We start from the raw sequence: 22,140 nt of genomic DNA on the forward strand, positions 1-22,140 counted from the left end.
GCGCCCCGCGGGCGCGCACGCGCGGCCGACTCTTGCCCCGCCCCCTCCGGGCCCGGGTTGCGCATGGGCAGCCAGGCACGAGGCTGACCCCGCCTCCGCCCTGCCCGGCCCACCTTCCCTAATTTGCCAAGCCGACCTGACCCGCTTCCGAGAACCCAGCCTCCCTCTTGACCGACACTCTCCCGGTCCCGCCCCCGTTCTGCCTGACTGCCTCTCCAGGACCCGCCTCCGTCCTACCTGACGGACTCCTAGGCTCCGCCTCCTTCCAACCTACGCCCTCCGGACCTCTTCCTTGACAGCTCTACAAACCAGGCCATACAGAGAATCCTCTGGCCCCCGCTCCCCCCACTGCCTGTTAGACGTCCCCAGGCCCCGCCCCCGTGCCGGCTGCCCCGCCCCCACCACGGCCAGCGTGCGGACCTCCTTGTCTTTCCTGCCACAGCCCGCGCTCTGCCCTTCTACCTTTTTAGGGATAGGTGGAGCGGGAGAGCGTTGGGAGCGCTGGAGGCGAATGGGGGAATGGGGGGGACTGGGTCCTTTGACCTTGACCTTGGCTAAGGACGCCCCGGGACTCAGCTGGTTTGTTTGTTCCTGGTGGCTCCTGCCCTCGGACGGGGCGGAGCCTCGAATCCTGTCCTTCGGAGTCCTGAGCCGGTAACTGATCCTCATGTGCCCAGCACAGCCTACTGCTTCTCTTATAACTAGAGAGTGGGGCGATCCCAGAAAACACGGGATCGTCCTTCGACCTGAACCAGCTCCCCCAGCCCCTGCTTTCCAGAGAGCCAATAAACAGTCGATCAACTGTCAGGCAGTCAGCAAGGATTTCTCTAGTACCTACCCAGCGTCAGGCTCTTTCTCTGTTTAATGAGCTTGCAATGACTAAAACCTAAATTTGCTTCCTGACACCCGGTGACTCGGTTTAAACCCTTAATCTTTTTTTTCGATTTCACAATCCACTGGATCCCAGGCTTGTGGGAGAGTCAAGAGATGCAGGTAAAGGCCTTGAAGAAACCAAGTCTGTGTACGCATAATAGGTAGACAAAGTATTCGATACAAAAAACACCTATTGTTGACCTCCCACACTAGTGCAGGGAAACAAACTCTCCAAATCATAAAAGCCCAGCTCCTGTTGGAGTCAGAGGGAGAAGGAAATACCAGGAAATACCGTAGTTTTACCCTAAAAAAGTTGGTCTACTTTCACAATGTTGGTTTTACAAAATGTCAGGCCACCTGGCTACCCTAAGAGAGGATACTGACTTGGAAATTTGTTTCAGGTTCCTTTTTTTTTTAAACCCTTATTTTCCATCTTTGAACCAATACTGTTTATTGGTTCTAAGGCAGAAGAGTGGTAAGAGCTAAGCAATGCGGGTCAAATAACTTGCCCAGGGTCAAACAACCAGGAAGTGTCTATGGTCACATTTGAACCCAAGACATCCTATCTATGGGCCTGGCTCTCAATCTACTGAGCCACCCAGCTGCCTCCTTGCTTTTTTTAAATGAAGAAAACTGTGGGGCAAGGGTAGAGGTAAAAAAATGATTTGTCCCTAAGGTTGTAATAGGACATTTGTTCCAGCTGCCAAGCTTCTAATATTTCTCCAAGTTTTCCTTGGTATTAGAAGTGTAAAACTACCAACTAATAAACTATCATGTGATAGATAAGGTCCCCAAAAGCAGGAGAGACTGCCTACTAGACTTCCCAAGGTTCTTGTAAAGATAGGAGATAATCTTTGTAAGTGCTTAGAACAGTGCTTAGAACATGGGCTTTTTATAAATGTTAGCTATTATCATTATTAATGAACAAGGAACAGATTAATGGTCATCTGTTCTTCCTTGGGCACACAAAACTATCACCAATAATTTATGCTAGCATATCAAGCTACCTAGAGAGTGACATCCAAGAGGCTTCAGCCAGAAACTATTTCCTCTTTTAAAAGGTCTATGAATCATCAGCTCTTGTCTTGGCAACCAATTAGTAAGCTCTTTATTATTTTAGTGCCCAAAAGCCCTGAGTCACAAGTGTTATAGAGCATCAGCAGTCACTTGCAACCTGAAATGACAACTTATATGGAATGACCCTTGTAGACTTATTCGGTTTTTTCCTTATAGAATGAGCATTTTTAGATGGTAGTAAGTTTCTCCTCACTGAAGATCTTCAAACAGAGGCTAGTTGACTATCAAGAATAATAAGATCATCAAGGTTGAGAAGGAAAGTTTATAGATGACACAACTGAGGCCAGAGAAATAGAGCATCTTGTCAAAGGCTATACATTGTGATAGAGGTAGCATTTTAACCTAGATCAGCTGACTCCAACTCTGCCATTTCATTTTGCAGATATGCAAATAACATGCAGATAAATCATCCCATTTTGTCTTTATCATTAACCTAAAAGAAATCTATTTTAACTTGGACCCTGGGATATTTTAGATTGATGGCACTTGGCTTATTAGTTGTACAATAATTATCAAAATTGAAAGGTTTGAATTTGGAATTATGCCCAAAAGTCTTTAAAGACTATCTGCCCATTGATCCAACCGTACCATTGCTAGGGTTGTACCCCAAAGAGATAATAAGTAAAATACCTGTACAAACATATTTATACTCAAGCTCTTTGTGGTGTCAAAAAATTGGAAAATGAGGGAGTGTCCATCAATTAGGGAATGGCTAAACAAATTGTGGTATCTGTTAGTGATGGAATATTATTGTGCTGAAATGAATGAAGAACTGGAAGAATTCCGTGTGAACTGGAAAGACCTCCAGGAATTGAAGCAGAGTAAAAGGAGCAGAATCAGGAGAACATTGTACACAGAGACTGATACATTATGGCACAATCAAACGTAATGGACTTTTCTACTAGCAGCAATGCAATGACTCAGGACAATCCAGAGGAACTTATGAGAAAGAGCGCTATCCACAAACAGATAAAGAACTGTGGGAACAGAAACACAGAAGAAAAACATGATTGATCACATTTCTATGAGGATATAATTGGGGTGTTGATGTTAAGAGATCACTCTATTGCAAAAATGAATAACATGGAAATGGGTTTTAAGCAATGATACATGTATAACCCAGTGGAACTGCTTGTCAGCTCTAAGAGGGGGGAGAAAAGGGGGTGGGGAATCATGAATCATGTAAGCATGGAAAACTATTCTAAATAATTTTTTTTTTAAAGTTGAAAGGCTTGGTGGAGAGAGGGAATGACTGAATATTAAAAGCTATCAAGATAGATTTCCTTTGACTTTGGCCAAATTGGCAAAACATTCCAACTTGTGTTCATACTTTTGCACCAACTCCATTACTCAGAATGGCCTCTCTCTTCCCTCCCCCCCCCCATCTCTTGGGATCCCAGATTTCCTTCAAAGTTCCTGGCATATGATAGGGACCTGTTGACTTGATTGAAATATCATCTGTATCAGGCCTTTCCTTAACCCTTCTTACCATTTGTTCATCCCTCCCTCCATATCACCATGGAATTTACTATATATATATATATATATATATATATATATATATATATATTTATATATATATATATTCATATATGTACATAATGGCTTCCCAGACAAAATGTAAACTTCTTAAAGGCAGGGACTATTTCATTTCTGTCTTTGTTTCCCAGAGCTTAGAACAGTGCCCAGCACATAGTCATTTAACAAATTCTTTCATGTATAGTAAATAGACACTGCAAGGACAAGAAGTTGAACTCTGGGTCTGTGGATCTCCAACTACTACTTAGTCTGAACATTAGAAGTTCTGTATAGTAATGAGTATCTGTAGATACCATTTTGATAAATAAAATGCAAATCCATTTAAAAGGCTACTGGACTTACCACAGGATTTTGTTTTTTTGTTATTGTCAAATATTTCCATAATCCATAATCCATAATAGATATGAGCATTAAAACTTATCATAAGAGAGTCTGAGAATTGTGATACAAAAGATTTTCATGTTTGGAAAAAGTTGTGAACTAATGACTGGTTTAAAATGTTCTTCATTGTGAATTCTTGTGAAAACAAAGAGAATGCCAAATATGTAGGTAAGGCAAAAATAGGATATAAATATGTCTAGCACTATATTAAATAGTTGCATTGATAATGGATAGCCTAGTTTTCCCAGTGATCTTATTGGAAAGGCTCCTAATTTATCCCCATTGCATATAATGCTATCTCCTGGTTTTAGATAGTTTTAGATACTTAACATCTTTGGGTTCAGCTTCATATGTCAAGAAAAGGTCATTTCCTATATTTTCCAGTCCTTTTAGCAGAACTGACTACTGTTTCTTGTCAAAAGCTTTTCTGAACCTCATGATACAATTATATGATTGTTGTTTTTATTGTTAATATAGTCTATTTAGCTGATATGTTTTCTAATATCAAATAAATCCTACATTTCTAGGATAAATCCCATCTAGTCATATTATATCATCTTTCTGATATGTTACTGTAGCCCAGAGGCATCAAACACATAACTAACAGCAACACTAACAAAGTAAGTAAAAATCTAATAGAATATAGAAAATGTTTATATGTAGTTCTCGGTCAATATGCCATCTGTGGGCATCCTTATGTATGTTTAATTAACCTTCATTTCTATTTGACTTTGATACCACCTTTGTAACCTCTTTATAAATATTTTATTTAATCTTTTTGCATCAATGTTTGTTAGGAATGTTGGTCTATAGTTTTCTTTCTCAGTTTTGATTCTCACAGGTTTGAGTAAAAAAACACATTTGTAACAAAAGAAATTTGGTAGTGTAAAATTTAAATTAATATCTAATAACTCCAAGTATTATATTTTATAAAATTTATTAATAATCACTTGAAGTAAAAGAAATAAAAGGACAAAAGTAGAAGCCTGAGTAAAAGACACCTGAGTAAAATTCTCCTACTTCTGACCTCACCCCACCTCCACAGCTGTGTTTCCAGGAGAAGAGAGCAAGAGGTGGGGCTAGATTAAAATACATCCTCCCTACATTAGCACATAACACCAAAAGGAACATGGGAAGCTGGGAAAGAGAGTTTCTGGGAGCAAATCCTAATTACACAGTAGGATCTCTTTTTTTCTTATATTTGTAAATAATTTATATAACATTGGAACTAACTTTCAATGTTTAACATGATTCTGGTTTTTTTTTTCTTTGTGACTTACTGAATTTCTTTTTCTGATATTTTTCTGATTTTTTTATATTAAATTACTTAAATTCTCTATTTCTTATTTTCTTAATCTGTACATTTTCTATTTTTGTAAATATTCATCTGTTCTTTGGGGTCAAGATTGGTCATTACAAGTAATCTGAGTTTAGCTCACTTGCATTGTTGTTTTCATTCATATTATTGTAATTATGTTTATTGTTATGGTTCTCCATACTTTGCTCTGTATCAGTTTATACATGTCTTCCCATATTTATCTTAATTACTATTTGTCATTTCTTCTGACTCAATAATTACCTATTTCATTCAGGTTGGTAATATTTAAGGGGACATACTAACAGACTACATATTTAATTGTTTTTAATCATGAAAATCTGCCCTAAATCCTTTTGGGATCAGACCCTGGTTGAAAGAATATTTCTTTCTAAATTGTCATCTTTGAATTGGGGTAAAAGGAAAATAGTTTTGGTACTTTTTTGTCTCTAGGAGACCAGATCTCCTTTCTACATCTCTATTTTCCTGGTATATATCAATGTGGAACTGAAGAATTCAGAGATATAGCCTAAATTAGTGATTTTTACCAGAGGGAAATAACCAGTGAGATCAGAGAGACCTTAGTCTCTGTTGGAGGCCCAAGCCAGGTCTACTCTACAGATCATGGCTTCTTAACCTTTTATGTATCATGAACCCCTTTGTAGGTTGGTGAAGTCTATTTACCCTGTCTCAGAATGATTGTTTGCCTATACTCACAACTAAAGAAAATACTAAATGTACTTAGAGGTAAGTAGAAAAAATAAAAATGTCATTTTTTTCCTCATCCAATTTCATGAACCTCCTCGAATCTATAATAACCCCTTTTATAGAGGATTAGTCAAGGAAAAGACACACACTCCTTATACATTGTCCTTCACTAGCTTTCCAACTTCAGTTCTGAATAGTGTCTTATACTGTAATAACCTGTCACAGTTAGACTGAGATTTCCCTTCTCAGATCTCTTGCTTTCAAAGGTTAATTGTTAGCTGCCTGCACTAGGGGCATTGGCTACTGAAAAGAAACCTCATCTTTGTTGCCTGGCTGATTATTGTTCCATGTCTGTCTTTTCCACTCTCCCTATCCCTACTTTTGACAGCAAATTTCTGTTGTTTGAGACATGATGGGTGTGACTTCTGCTAAAGTTCACATAGATTTGTTTACAAGAGAGCTTGTGTCTGCATTCAGTCTGAATGTCAGCCAAAAAATAATTCTAATGAAATCTTGGAATCCATTAAGAGGATCATAGTGTCCAGAACATTTAGACTGCATTAAGAGGATAATAGTACCCAGGTAATAGTCTCGCTACACTATGCCCTGGCCAGACTATATCTCAAATATTATACAGAGAAGCAGGTTTTGACCTGAGAGAAGGAAACCTTCTTAGCAATTCAACCTGTTCAGCAAAGGAATGATCTAGTGAGTTCAAACAGATAGAAGCCCACTTCTTGAGCATATTGTAGAGGGGATTTTTGTTCAGATATGAGTCTGAGATTTTTTTTTCTGTCCCTCCCACCTGTGTTGATGATACATGTAATCTCAGTGGAAGAGATTTCTCTAGAAAACTATCCCTGCTTCTGTGCTAGGGGTCCCATTTCCTCTTGTCTAGTCATAGATCTTATTGTCATACCTTACTCACTAATATCTTAAATTCCTCCTTATATAACAGCTTAATTCCATTTAGTTTCAGAGATGCTGAGATCTCTTTTATCTTAAAAAAGTTAACTCAATCTCACCATCTCTCAATAATTTTATTCCATTTTAATTAACTTTATTTTCATATCAAACCACTATATCAACTGAATCACTACTTCCACTTCTTCATCACCTACTCCCTTGACTTTCTGAAATCTAACTTTTATCCCTACTACTCTAAGTTTTTGCATTTCCTTTTGTCACATGATATAAGCAATAACATTAAATGTGTTTCTAAATTTGATAGGCTAAAACATAATATGTTCCCAAAGTGATTGAGAATGGGTTACATTAATGTGGGAAACAGTGAAGTACTGTGGAGATACCACTGGATTTGGAGTCACATGTCATGGGCTTGATCCTAGGCTTGTATGACCTTGGGCAAGCTAATAATAATCCACATTCATGGAGTACTTAAAAGCTTTTCAAATACTTTACATATATTTCCTCATTTGATCTCCACAAAAGACATGCAAAGTTAATGGTATTATTATTATTCTCATTTTACAGATGCAGAACCTGAGACTCAGAGAAATTAAGTGATTTAGAGTAGCTTGATGGCTTGGTGGATAGAGAACCAGGCCTGGAGTTGGGAGGACTTGGGTTCAAATATGACCTCAGACACTTCCTAGCTATGTAACACATTGTCAAATCATTTAACCCAATTATCTAGCCCTTACTGTTCTTCTACCTTGGAAATGGTACCTGTATCAATTATAAGACAGAAAGTAATGGTTTAAAAAAAAAAGAAAAAAGGAAGAAGGAAGAAAAGAAAGAGAAAGGAGAAAGAAATGGAAGAAAGAAAAGGAGGGGGAAAAAATTAAGTGACTTGTCCAGGGTCACACAGCTAGTAAATGTCAAAAGTGAGATTCAAGTCCAGGTCTTCTTATCTCCAAATCAAGCATTCTCTTGCTATATGTTACATGTTGCTTTTCTGGGCTTCAGTTTCTTCATTTGTTAAATGGGGCAGGGGGAGGAGGATGTTGAACTAGATGGCTGCTAAGTTTCTTTCCAGCTCTGTGTCTCTGACCCTGTGAAACCAAAGCATCATTAACAAATGATTATACCATTATAAAAATTAAATGAGAAAAATATTTCAACTAGCCTGTACTGAAGATCAAGAGATCATATTTTTCCGTGCCAAAATAATAACATTCCCTTAGTACTTTTAAAGATTTGTGATGCTGTCCAAGTGGGTACTTCTTCCTTCAATTCAGATCCTATACAAATCTTAAATGATAGTGTCATGAGCTTATAGATGTTTGAATGAATGAATGAATGAATGAACTATGAGTAATGAAATTGAATATTTAGTGGAGAATGTAAATACTGTAGCATTTTAGGGAAAAGATAGATCAACATGAACCAAATCAACAATTGACCCACCTTATGTAATGATAGGTCTCTCTGAACATGGCTAGTTGGTCCTCCAAATTGACAGCTTAGTATTGGACCATGTTCAAAATCTTTTCAGCTTATTAGAACCTATCAGAGCTTGTGCTCCTCTTGCATAATATTAAAAGTTCAGTCACTTTAACATTAAAATGGGGCATCACAGCATGTCCTTAGTGGATGATCAGCAGAAAAACCCAACATGTTTATATAAAGATGCATTTCATGAGTGAAAGTCAAAGCTTTCCCCCAACCTGGAGATGAATATAGCTAAATAATATAACCAGAAATCCCTTTTCTATAGACTATGATTTATTTGCTTGACTTGTCTAAACTAAGCACCCACTAAGAGATAAGAGAAATGCTTTATGATAAAATGGAACTTAAAATTAGACAATATAATCCAAGATATTGCCATCTTACAAATGTAATTCTTCAAATAAAAAAGTGAAAATATCTTCATTCTACTTCATAACACAAGCCAATTGAATCAACTCCCTATCCTATCCTTCCTTTCTCGTTTCTATTTAGAGACATAAAACCCTGTGAATCATCTCAAAGAAGCATTATTCAAAATTAAAATATCAAGTGCCTTTCTTTTTAAAACCCTTACATTTGCTAATAGTTAACTCCTTGAGTTTTCTCTGGAAGAATGGACCTAGAGTGGTTTGAAATGTAATTCAGAGATTTCCTGAGAAATCTTCCATTCCCAGTCACTGTAGAAAAACTGAGAGCCAGGAGAAACAACTACATCTTGATTCCATAAATCTAAATACTGGAAGGTACCTCAGAGATCAAGTTTTCCATGTATATCTAAGCAAGAATTACCCCAAGACCATCTCCATAAATTAGCCTTTAGCTGATGTCCCCAAAAGATAAGGAACTCCTTAGGATTTCTTAAGGCAGTCCATTCTTCTGTGGGACTGCCTTAATTGTTAGGGAGCTTTTTCTTATTGACATTTTGTTGTTGCTCAATTGTTTTAGTGGTATACAACTCTTTATAATCCCATTTGAGGTTTTCTTGCCAAAGATACTACAGTGGTTGGCCATCTTTCCTTCTCCAGTTCATTTGATAGATGAGGAAGTGAAGTAAACAGGGTTAAGTGACTTGTCCAAAGTCACATAACTAGTATGTGTTTCATCAGGAGGATGTCTTCCAACTTCTAGCTTGGCACTCTATCCACTGCAACACTATCATTTGTCATCCTTTGAAACCCCAGGTCCTTTTCCCAGGAGCTAAAGTTTAGCTGTATATCCTTAATCTTAGGATCATAGCACTTGGCATAAAGGATATGCCTAATTTTTAGGCATTTTAGGTTCATTGATTAATTGACTGCTAAAAATTAGAACTACAAGGAACCATAGATATCACATAATCTAATTCCCTTACTTTACAAATGAAGAAGCTAAGGCTCAGAAGGGTAAATGTATTTGCCCAAGGTCACAGAGCTGGGAAATGGTAGAGTAGGATTTGAAACCTAGTTTATGCCTCCAAAACTAATGTTTTTAATCCAGAGAAATAGTTTTCATTTATTCTTTTTTTTTAAAGAAGCACAACAGAACTGTATTTTTTTAAAACTTTAATTCTGAATTGTTTGGCTCTAATAACAGGCCTATAAGCTTCCCTTATAGAAAGCAGTTCAACCTTTAATGTATTACAATTTCAAGAACATTAATGATGGATTTGGAAACTCATGTAAAAAAGGATACGGAACAGACAACTTCTAAATCAGAAGTCCATATATCCATTAAATTAAAAAAATGTTTTCTTAATAAGTTAAACATATTACATATAATCACAAATGTTATTCATCAAATAATTCAATTACTTGGAATTATACAGGTAAATACACAAACTCTTTAGTGCAGACATTGTCTATTTCTATTTCTACTTTTGGTTACTATTTCTAATTTTTTTAAAATAGAAATTAGTTGATTACAGTTAGAATTAGAAATACTATCAGTAGATAAGTAAGTTATTAGGGCTATTCATTTCAGCTTCCTGCTGCCTGGAAAAACTAGCACTACTCTCAGGTCTAACATGAAATTATTTACAGGTTTTTTTTTTAACTTTTCCTCCAAAATTATATATATATATACATATATATATACATACACACACACACACACACACACACACACACACATATATATATATATATATATATATATATATATATAATTTCTTCCTTGTAATTGTACTTCAGGTCTTCCATTTCTTCAAAAAATGAGGGATACAAATTCTTCAGTTCTTTTTTTAAGCTTTTTGTTTTCTTCCTTCAATTGCTGCTTTTCTGGTTCTGAAGATGTCTATGGAGGCTTTTTTTTTTTTTCCTTCAAAATCTCCAATTTTCTCTTGAATAGTTTTCATTTCAGGAGCTAATTTGGCCTTTTTCTTCTCTAGGCAATCAATGGGTTAGTTAATCTGATATGTTGCAATCCTCTCTTAAGGCTTTGCTTTTGGTTGAGTACCTTCAGGAAAGTCTTTGAGAATCTTTGCCCGCTCTTTCTTGTAAGTCCTGATTATATTTCTTGATTACATTTATTCTTATTAAATGTCATCTTCCTGGATGTGGATTCCAATTTTGGAATCTCAGTTCAAGTTTTGATACTCAACATTTTAACTCAGTTACCTCTCCCCTATGACTAAAGGGCCAGAGGGTAAAGCACTAAACTCCCTTCAAAGCCTTCACACCATTTTCCCATCATCCCTCAGCAGCTCTATTTGATTTCTTCTGCATAGAACATCACATCTCTGTTTTGATGCGTGCTGGAACCCTGCCCCCTTTTCAGTTTTCAATGGTGTGTCATCTGCTCTCATTAGATTATAAATTCCTTGAGGGCAAAGAATATCTCTTTTTCTTATTTATATCCTCCACACATGGCATAATGGCTGACATATAGTTGCCACTTAATAAATGTTTAATGAATTTTATCATAAAAGCTATACCTACTGCTTTGTGTCATCTGAAAATTTGCTAAGAAAATCAATTGTGCTTTTATCTAAGTCACTAATAAAAAATGTTAAATGTTCCTCCTTCTGTTCTTTCAGTAGGATTTGTGAGCAGTAGTCTGAGGCCAGTATCTCAGGGCCTTTTTTTATTATAACTATAAGCCAGTCACCTTTTTAATTATCCGTTTCTCCATACAAAATGAGCACAAATAATAACTCATCCACAGGATGAGCCTGATTTCTCTGCCTCTGCCCTCCATGATCTGGCACCACCCTATCTTTCCACAAAAATAAGAAGCAGCATGTATTAAGTGTGTACTTTGTACTGAGAATTGTACAAGGCACTAGAGGGAAATATGTCTAAATAAATGGAGGTTTCCTACATCATATTGCTGCTTGCTGTCTCAGGGAGGGGAGTTGAAGGGAAAAAATCAGATCACAAAATGTCAGAAAATGAATGTTAAAAATGGTTTCTGCAAGCAATTAGGAAAAAAAAAACCTATATAATAAAGTCTTTGGGCAAATGAATAAATGAAGGCTTCCACTTGCACCTTAGCTCCTGCTTCTCCACAATAGAAATGTTTCCTTCCTTCCATTTACTCTGGTATCTTACTCTTTCTTCCCAACTTTCTGACATTCTCTTTCCCATATTATTATTTTTTTTTTGGCTTATTGGGAACCTAGAATATTTTCTTATCAAATTCAACTCATTATTCAAGTTCAAGTTCAAGTATCATTTTACTGATGAAGACTTGTAAAATTATTGTGATTCCACAATTATTTACCCCTTCCTCAAATTTTTACAGAATTTACATCCTAAGAGAGCCAGGTGGGAAAACAGAGTACTGAATATCCAGTCATGAACCCCTGAATTCAAATTCAGCCTCAGAATCTACTAGCTATGTGACTCTGAGCAAGTTACTTAGTCTTTATTAGCCTCAGTATTCTCAACTGTAAAATGGGAACAATAATAGCTTGTTTCCTTCCTTCTTTTGTACCACACATGTAATTTTATACATTAGTTCATTCATTCATTCAAATATTCAAGCATCTGTTATATGCAATGTGTATTTTATCACTTAATTCAACAAATATTCAATCCTCTACTCTGCCCACAACACTGCTTGCTATTATTCTCTTTTCATTTCATGAGTTTACCTCTTCATTCTCCAATGAATGCTTCTTGAGGGACAATATTCTGCCTTATACTTTTCTTGTATTCCTCATGGTGTGTTATTATTTGTTGCTGTGAGTAACTATTGCTATTAGTAATAAAGTATTGGGTAGTGTTGCCTAAATTCCAGACAGGGTAATTATCCCTGCTTATAGGCTTAAGTTTAGCTTCTCACCACACCTTGGAAACTAAATGTGAAAGAATTTTGAATAGTTTACATAGCCAAAAGTATAGGGACTATCCTCTGCTCCCATTGAAATTAAAAAAAAACAAAACAAATCAAAACAAAAACACCTTACCTTCTTTCTTAAAATCAATAATGTGTATTGGTTCTAAGGCAGAAAAATGGTAAGGGCCAGGCATTGGGGGTTAAGTGACTTGCCCAGGGTCACACAACTAGGAAGTAGCTGAGGTCAAATTTGAACCCAGAACCTCCAGTCACTTGGTCTGACTTTCAATCCACTGAACCACCTAACTTCCCCCTCCCATTGAAGTTTTGTGTCATATTCAAAGTTCAATGTCAGGAAAGAAATAGTGGTAAGATATTTTAAATTCTGTATATATGTTTGTGTGTATGTATATACACACATATATACATGTGTACAGATATATGAATACATGTCTACATACATGTGTATATTATATAAATACATATCTACATTTCCAAGATGACTGATAATTATTCCTACCACTTCTATCCTCCCTGATGCCCCATTACACAATTCATTTTTAATGAAAAAAGGACGGTTTTTCATAAAGGAGCAGATATGAGTGTCTTGACTCCACTTCCTGACAACTAGCTGTTAAGAAAGAAACGATGAGAACCTTAGGAAGAAGTGACAACTCTGTGTTACAATCTGTGATAGAGAAATACCATTTTTATGGAAAAGATTGAGAGTTGTAGGTTACACAATAGTATGGTTTCATGTAACTATTTGAGCAGAGCTTGGGCCTAAAGCAGCAAAAGAAACAATGAGATTGGGAGCAGGTAGGTGGCTCAATGGATTGAGAGAAGATCTTGGACTCAAAAGTGGTCTCAGATACTTCCTAGCAGTGTGACCCTGGGCAAGTCATTTAACCCCACTCCCTAGCCCTTACCACTCTTCTGCCTCAGAACCAATACACAGTATAGATTCTAAAATGTAAGATAAGGATCTAAGAAAAAAAGTAAGAGCCAGATTAAACTGTATTTGTGAAAAGTTTAACAAACTAAATACTTCCATTGTCATTTGAAACCCCTGGTTTAGTGAATTCAGACACGACTGAATGACCAGACCCAAAATATAGTCATTAATGGTTCAGTGTCAACTGGGAAAGTCTCTAGGATACTGCTTATATTCTAATGTTCTGTACTGTTTGACCCTAGGGTGTTTAACATGTCTATCAGTGTCTTGGATGGAAGCCAAGATGATTTGCTTATCTCATTTGTTTATCACACTAAGTTCAGAGGGGCAGCCACATTGAGTGGCAGTTGTGATCCATACAAATTCCAGCAGGCTAGATTGTGCCAAATCTAAAATGATATGAAATTCAGTTGGCAGAGATGTAAATTTTATACTTGCATTTAAAAAACTTTCAAAGGTATCAGAGGAGAGAAGAATGACTAGGTGGCAGTTCCAGAGTTTCAGTAGACTTTGTAATTCAGTATGACTCAACATTGCGATATGGTATCTAAGAAAATTGACCTGATCTTAGGGTCCCTTGAGAGGCATAGAGTTCAGCACTAGGGAGGTGGGAGTTCTTCAGTGCTCTCTCTTGGTCAGACCATACTGGCTTCTGGGGCTCAGTTCTATGTACTATTGTTTAGGATACATTGTGACAAACTGGAGAGTGTCTGGAAGAGGATGACCAAGATGGTGAAGGATCTCAAGATGATGGATGAAGATTAGTTAAAAGAACTGATAATGCTGAACCTGAAGAAGAGAAGATGTGGGAAGGAGTGCAAAGGAAAGGACATGATGGATGTCTTCAAGTTTTTGAAAGGTTTGTGATACGGAAAAGGAATCAGACTTGATCCCACAAAATAGAAGTAAGAGCAATAAATGAAAATTGCAGGGGCAGATTTAACTTTAATATAAAGGAAAGTTTCCTAACAATCAGAACTATTCAAAAGATTCCATTAATTTCTTGAGAGGTAGTGAATTCCTTCTGACTAGAGTTCTTCGAGAAAAGACTAGATATATTATTGAGGGGATTCTTCTTCAGGTATGGGTTGGATTATATGGCCTCAAAGATTCCTTCCAACTTGGAGATTTGTTGATTTTATGATTTGGAGATGACTATTTGGAGCGAATACTGGAGAGGAGAGGATAGAAGAAAATTTGAAGTTTATGGAGAGGTTCTGGTATTAACTTAATGAAGGATAGAGAGATTCTTCCATTACGTGATCAGAAAGAAGGAGAGAGAGAGAGAGAGAGAGAGAGAGAGAGAGAGAGAGAGAGAGAGAGAGAGAGAGAGAGAGAGAGAGAGAGAGAGAGAGAGAGAGAGAGAGAGAGAGGGAGAGAGAGAGAGAGAGAGAGGGAGAGAGGGAGAGAGAGAGAGAGAGAGGGAGAGAGGGAGAGAGAGAGAGACCATGAATATTTAAGGAGGGGAAAAGATTTTATGGAATGAACATAGCTGTAGGAATTTACATTGAACTCAGATTTCTTTCTGTCTTTCTTCCCTTCTTTCTCTTTCTCTATTTCTTCCTTCTCTTTTTTCTTTATGCTAATAGAGTTAAATGATTTGCCCAGGGTTACATAGCTAGTAAATGTCTGAGGCCAGATTTGAACACAGGAAAATGTCTCCCAGACTTTAGGCTAGTGCTCTATCTACTGTACCACCTAACTGCACTCAAGCTAAAGTAAAAATAAATAAATAAATAAATAAAATAAATAAAGTAGGATTTGGGATCATCTTTATGTGTTAGTCAGCAAATCAACAATCAAAGGGTTGCCAGGTTTTGTGCTAAACACTGAAGATATAAAGAAAGGCAAGGCTGTCCCTGTTCTCCATGGTCTAGATCATGTGTAAATAACCACATGCAAACAATGTAAGTTAGAGATGATCTCAAAGGAAAGACATTGAAATGGAGGCCACAGAAAGGTTTCTTTCAGAAGCTGGTACTTTAACTAGACCTGAAGGAAGCCAGGAGGCAAAGATGAGAAGGAAGGGTGTTTGAGGTATGAGGGCAGCCTGGGAAAAGGTATGGAGTGAGTAAATATCATGCAGGGAAGAGCAAGGAGGCCAGTGTCACTGGATTACAGAGTAGGTGTAGATGTGAGTAAGTGTAAGAAAAACTGGAAAGGGAGGAAGGGGCGAGGTGAAGGCTTTTAAAATCAGAGGGGCTTTGTATTTGATTCGGGAAGTAATAGAGAGGTAATGGAGTTCACTGAAAAGTGGGCTGACATGTTTAGAACTGTGCTTGGGAAAGATCAATTTGACATTTGGATGGAGGAGGGCCTGGAGCACTGAGATACCAACATGATAACCTTAGAGATGAAAGAGGAAGACATCTAGGATAGTTATTGTCCTTATGGTAAGGGTGGAAGAGAAGGGCTCTCAAGCATGGTAGGAGGCCTAGCTGACTTTATATACCTTGAACCTGTTGTAAATAAGATTAGCCAGATGACAGAACTACTTGCTTGCCTCATGTGGAATTCATACTAGCTGAAAATTGTGCATCTATGATTTCAAGAAATTACTGATCCAAACTAATTATGAGTTGCCACTTCAAAATAAAATAGGAAGCCAACCTTAAATGAAACACTTTAGAAAGCAAGAAGCTCATTTCAAAAACAACGAATGTCAATGTGTATCATTGGGGCTCAATGGATAGAGCCAGGCATGGAGATGGGAGGTCCTGGGTTCAAATATGACTTCAGACACTTCCTAGCTGTATGACCATGGGAAAGTCACTTGAGCGAATTGCCTAACTCTTACCACTCTTGTATTTTGGAACCAATACTTCATATCGATTCTAAGATAGAAGGTAAATGTTTAAAAAAATAAAATAATGTATATTATAATTGTGGTGTCCTGAGGATTCATTTCAATATTCACATTTGAGGAGCAGAGAAACTACTCCTTACTAGAAGGAAAAAAACAAACAAGTCCTGCAAAGATGCAAGATTGACTTCCAAGGAGCTTTTTACTCCCCCTTTCATCTGAATTACTCTAGAGTATTCACCATGTGTCTTAGCAGATAGCTATTAGCTTACAGTAAGTCATTATAATCCTCCTTACAGATACAGATAAAGCTTAGCTTTTAGGGGAAGATTAGCCACATAGAACAGATAAAGCAAAGAGGCTAGAGAAGAAAACCAAGGTAGCCCTTGGCCCTTACTCTGAAATTGCTCGAGCAGGAATTATAATGATAATTCACAGTCAATTTTTGTATGCTGAAATGATAGTTTATAATTTTGTGGCATGATAAGCAAGTGTATTTTACACAGAAGCACATCTGAAAAAACAAAAATATTCAAGAAACAGGATTATTTCTTGATGGGCAGGGAAAAGTCAAAAAGCATTTCTTAAACTCTTACTCTGTGTCAGGCACTGGGCTAAGCACTTTGCAAATACTATCTCATTTCATTTAATCACCATACTACCTTGTGAGGAATAATATTAATATTCCCACTTTACAGTTGAGGAAACTGAGACAGACAGACATTGAGTGACTTGCTCAGGATCACATAGGTGTCTGAAGCCAGTTTTGAACTTAGATTTCCCAGACTCCAAACCCAGCACTCTATCCACTGTGCCATCCTAGCTGAGTTAGAGCTGGAATAAACTTTAGAACATCATCCAGGACAATGTCCATATTTTTACAAATGAGGATATTAAGGCAAACAGAAGTTAAGTAAGTTGCCCACGGTAATACATATAGTAAAAAAAAAATGACAGGATTTGAATTCAGGTTATTTTACTCCAGAGTTGTCACTCTTTCTACTGTATTGCATAATACTATCATTTATGCTTTTCCCCCAAGGTCTACAGTGTCTAGCCACATCAGGTAACCTTTTTCATTCTTTAGAGGGTCCACTGACCCTTCTTCATTATGCATTTAATGCTTTTCATTGAGTGCCCTTGCCCTTCTTGAGACTCTCCTTCTTTGACTTTAGCATTATCCTGAGAATTCTATCAAATAATTTCTTGGATTGCCCTTTCCTTCTCTCATACTACTACACCATCCCAAGCCAGGAGATGATTAATTTTCAGTCCTCTCTCTTTCCGTCTCACATCATCTTCAGAATGTTTGTCTATGCCAGCCTTCACATGATGTAGTAGAAAGAAGCCAGGATTTGGAATTAATAGACCTGGGTTCCAATCTCAGCTTGGATCAGTCGTTACACTAATCTGCTCTGTAACATGAAAGAAATGGACTAAGTGACATCTCGAGTCCCTGCCAGCTCTAAAACTCTGATCCAATGTTTACTTTTGAATATTACTGAGGTTTGGTGGGGAGAGTGCCTATTGGTTAGAGCCACACATGGGGATGGTCAGTTCAAGGTAACAATTGTCCAATAACTTATCAGAAGCTAAGAAGTTACTGGAAAGTTTTTTGTGGTATTGATACAAGCCCTGCCTCTCTCAATATTTCAGAAATAGTAAATGACTAAGAGTTTTCCCTCAAGGCAAATGCTAGAGACCATCACCACCCTGCCTCTTATCTAGATTCATTTACTTTTTTTAATATCTGATTCTTGTCTGAAATTTAAATAATACCATACCTCCACTGGGTCACCTAGGTGGCACACTGGATAGAGTGTCAGGCCTAGAGTCAGGAAGACTCATCTTCCTGAGTTCAAATCTGGTCTCAGACATATACTAGTTGCATGAGACTAGACAAGTCACTTTACCTTGTTTGCCTCAGTTTTCTCATCTATAAAATGAGCTAGAAAAAGAAATGGCAAACCACTCCAATCTTGTTGCCAAGAAAACCCCAAATGGGATCACAAAAAATTGGACATAATGACTGAACCACAAAAACAATTATATATTATGTCATTTGTGCCTCCCAATAAACCCAAAGTAGGTCATTCAGGTATTATTACCCCTATTTTATGAATGAGAAAATGGAGGCTCCAAGAAATCGAGTGGCTCACACAAACGCAAGATTTGTATTCAGGTCCTCTAAGGCCAAAACCAGTCTTCTTTTCACTGTAAATGATGCTTCTACCATATGTTCCTTTGCCCTCAAGGGACCTACAAATTGTGTTGTTTCATTTGAGTGGTACCCAAAAAATGTGTTCTAGGTGTTCAGAGGAAAGAGAGCTTATTTCTGGCTAGGATGATTAGTCAGTCAATAAACATTAATTAGCACTTACTAATTAGTTACTGTGTTAAACCCAAGAGATATAAAGAAAGGCAAAAGATAGCCCTCATTCTCAAGGAATTTGGTGTTTAATGGGAGAGACAATATGCAAAATCTGTGTATAGACTAGCAAATAAGATATTGACAAGGTAAATTAGAAAAATTGATAGAAGGTGGGGCACTAGTATTGAAAAGAATCAAGAAAGATCAGTTAAGTTTTAGGAAAACTAGGTGACTCAGTGGATAGAGAGCCAGGCCTGGAGGTGGGAGGTCCTGGATTCAAATTTGGCCTTGGACATTTCCTAGCTGTGTAATTCTGGGCAAAGAACTTAACCCCAATTGCTTCTCTCTTACTGCAATTCTACCTTTGAACCAATATTCAGTATTGATTCTAAGAGGGTAAGGGTTAAAAAAAAGTCAATTGGGTTTCACTGAGGAGGTATCATATCATAAAGCTAGAGCTTACCTCAAAGAAATAACCAGAAGGAAATCTAAAATGGTGGGAATGGCATACAGAAAGGGACTGGGACAGAAAATAGAATGTTTGAAGGAAAGCCAGTTGTCCAATTTGACTGGAGCATAGAGCATTTGAGTGAGAGGAAATTGAGATTATTCTGAAAAGGTAGTTTGAAGCTAAATTACAGTAATTCATGGATATTAGTCAAGGAAGGTTAGATTTTATTGTATCAGCAAAGAGGAGGCATCTCAAGGGTTTGGAAATGGACATGATGTGACATTTAGAAGATGAATCTATATACTGTTGACATTTAGAAGATGAATCTATATACTGTATGAATCGAAGAGGAGAGAGATGGAATATTCTAACACCATATAGGAGATCATTCATTTTCTAGGTCAGATGTTCTTAAATTGTTTTATGTCCTGGACTTCTCTGGCAAAGTCAATCTTGTGAAATCAATAAGAGCCTTTTTCAGAATAATAACTTTAAATGCATAAAGTAAAACAACAACAACAACAACATAAGATTACAAAGGAAGCCTATTACGTTGGGAAAAAACCATCTATAGATAGGAAAAGCATAATCACATGTGACCTAAAAGTCAGTTTAATAAAAACAATAATTTCAAAGTAGTGGTAAGTGTAAATGATATTCAGAGACATCTGTAGCAATAGTAATTTGATATGAAAAGATATCTCTGATTTCTGTTGGTAAGAGTTCTGATGCTGCTAATGTGGTTTATTGTCTAGTTCATAATGAAAAGAAATTCTAAATTTCAGTTAGAGATTAGTGGAAATAGAGATGTAAATTTTTTTCCCATCTAAGCTTCCTGGTCCTCTGAAATCTATATGCAGATTCCATAGGAGTCCATGGACCTCCAGTTAAAAACTCCTATTATAGATAAACTTTCAGGAACAGGGACATGGAGAGTAATTTAAATCTTAGCAGAACCTAGGACAGGAAGGGAACAGCATACAAACTTTGTCACCTAGCCAGAATACCAGCTGAAAAGTTGGCCTTTGAGGGAAGGGGCACCCAAACACATACAATGTATGGAATGTGTACCTTAGCAGTGGAAGATTGCTAGTCATTGAAAACCAGTTCCCTTTTCTTTTTTTAAACAAAGTATGGAGCAGATGAGTCAACAAAACAGACGGTGTGGACATTTCATGCTTGCTCCCATTTGGTCATGTGATCATGGTGCTTCCAGGCAATTAAACATGATCATTGCTTTCAAATTTTCCAACAATTCAGGATTTCCTATATTTGTATTGCTGGGGTTTTTTTCTTCCTTATTCTTTTTAGGTCTGGCATTTGTTGCTACAGCTGCATAAATTCCATAAAAATGATTATTTTTATTACTGACAATGTAGTCTTATTCTGCACCTTGAGTACATCCCAGTAATATTTTCCTCAGTTATATGTAGAAACAATTTTAACATGTGATTCATTATTCAGTATATTTCATATATTTCAGTATATTTCAATATATTCAGCATAATTCATGGAAAACTTGTTGGATCCTATAGCCCTCTAATACTGAAGCTCATGAATGCCAAGTTTATTTATTTAAGAGACAGTCAGTCGTCCAGAGGAAAATGGGCAATCTTATTCTCCTAAAGAAATATGGGGGGGGTGCAGGGGAGAGCAGCTAGGTGGCTAAGTGGATAGAGCCAATTGCCTATTCCTTAATAATTTTCTGCCTTAGAATTGATGCTTAGAATCAATTCTAAGACAGAAGATAAAGGTTTAAAAACAAACAAAAAAAAAGCTGCTCTAAATAGTTTTGTCCATATGGATATTCCCATATCTTATTTCTGTGATATCTTTAATCACACAAAGCATCACACAGTTGGCTTAGGTCCTAACTTAAGTATATTATTTTTCTTTCATTATACATATTCTATATCCCTTACAACTAACCACATAAGCATAAAGATATAACTTATTGTAGAAAATTATTTCCAAAATCTGCCCATTTCTTCTCATGTTTTGTTAGGGAGATCCTCAGCAATTCATAGACCATTCTGACAACAATTTTTCAGACATGAGTAATTGGCAGACAGGTTAATAACGTTGCAGTTATTTTCTCTGTCACCTTTTTGGTTTGGGAGTTTATTTTTGTGTAAAAAGTACTTTGTATGACCTTTTGTGTTCTCTTGGAACATTACTCTCTTTTTGATTTCTTAAAAATCAATCCCAGAATGCAATAAATATTGTTTTGCTTCTAGTATGGGTTGATTCTGTTTGTTGAAAAATTTTCTTCTGTATGGTCAGGGTCAGCAACTCCTTTATAAAATTCTTTTTAACCTGTGTTTTTTACAATTTCAGTTTCTGAATTCTCTCCCCTCCCTCCTAGCCCCTCAATGACAAGAAAAGTAATTTGATAAAGGTTATGTGTGTACAGTCAACAATAACTCTTCCTGACCTGGAAGTCATTGCTGGACCTCCCATGCCACACTGAGGTTGTAGATTCAAAGTAAGGTTCCATTATCACCTTCTAGAATCAAAGTTGAGCTTGCTGGCAACATGGATGGTTAAGGTATAGGTGACGGTGATGGAGAAGGGAATAGCAAACCAATCCAGTATTTTTGCCAAGAAAACTCAAATGGGATTGTGAAACCCTGACTGAAAAACAACTGAACAAAAATAGCAAAGGTTATTAGCAAATGCTGCTAACAGACCAACTTTGGTAGAACATGGTTGCCATTAAATCGTCTGCTTGCTGAAGTACCTGCAAGGGGGTGGTATTTGGCTCAGAGTGGTTAATTGAGTCTTCTGGACAGGACTTCAGCATGTTGGATTTAGCAACCAGGGCCATAGGATGTAGTGAAATTGAGTGGACTAAACAAAAGCACCCAGTGATTTGGCAACTGGTTTAGCTTGAAGGTAGACTGCATAAGTCTAAGTTGTTGTTGTTGTTGTTGTTTTGTCATCTTCAAGCTAAAAACTTAGAGGTAACATAGAGAACTGACCTTGGAGTCAGAAA

The 22,140-nt window shown here is 37.1% G+C and overlaps 1 protein-coding gene across 11 annotated transcripts in view; it reads right to left on the reverse strand.

Annotated features, from left to right (window-relative positions):
* CCSER2 (coiled-coil serine rich protein 2) overlaps positions 1-22,140 on the reverse strand; it is a 190,554-nt gene that overhangs the window by 131,384 nt on the left and 37,030 nt on the right. Inside the window, exon 1 of one of the 11 annotated variants that reach the window (XM_056797350.1) lies at positions 463-627. The exons of 7 other annotated variants lie outside the window; for them this stretch is intronic. The gene's annotated coding sequence lies outside the window, so the exon portion shown is untranslated. Of the gene's footprint in view, positions 1-237; positions 327-462; positions 628-22,140 lie in introns of those variants that run through there. 3 more of the 11 variants (XM_056797369.1, XM_056797322.1, XM_056797345.1) reach the window with 3 other exon arrangements.

Source organism: Monodelphis domestica, chromosome 1 (assembly GCF_027887165.1).
Source record: "Monodelphis domestica isolate mMonDom1 chromosome 1, mMonDom1.pri, whole genome shotgun sequence".
NCBI lineage: Eukaryota > Metazoa > Chordata > Mammalia > Didelphimorphia > Didelphidae > Monodelphis > Monodelphis domestica.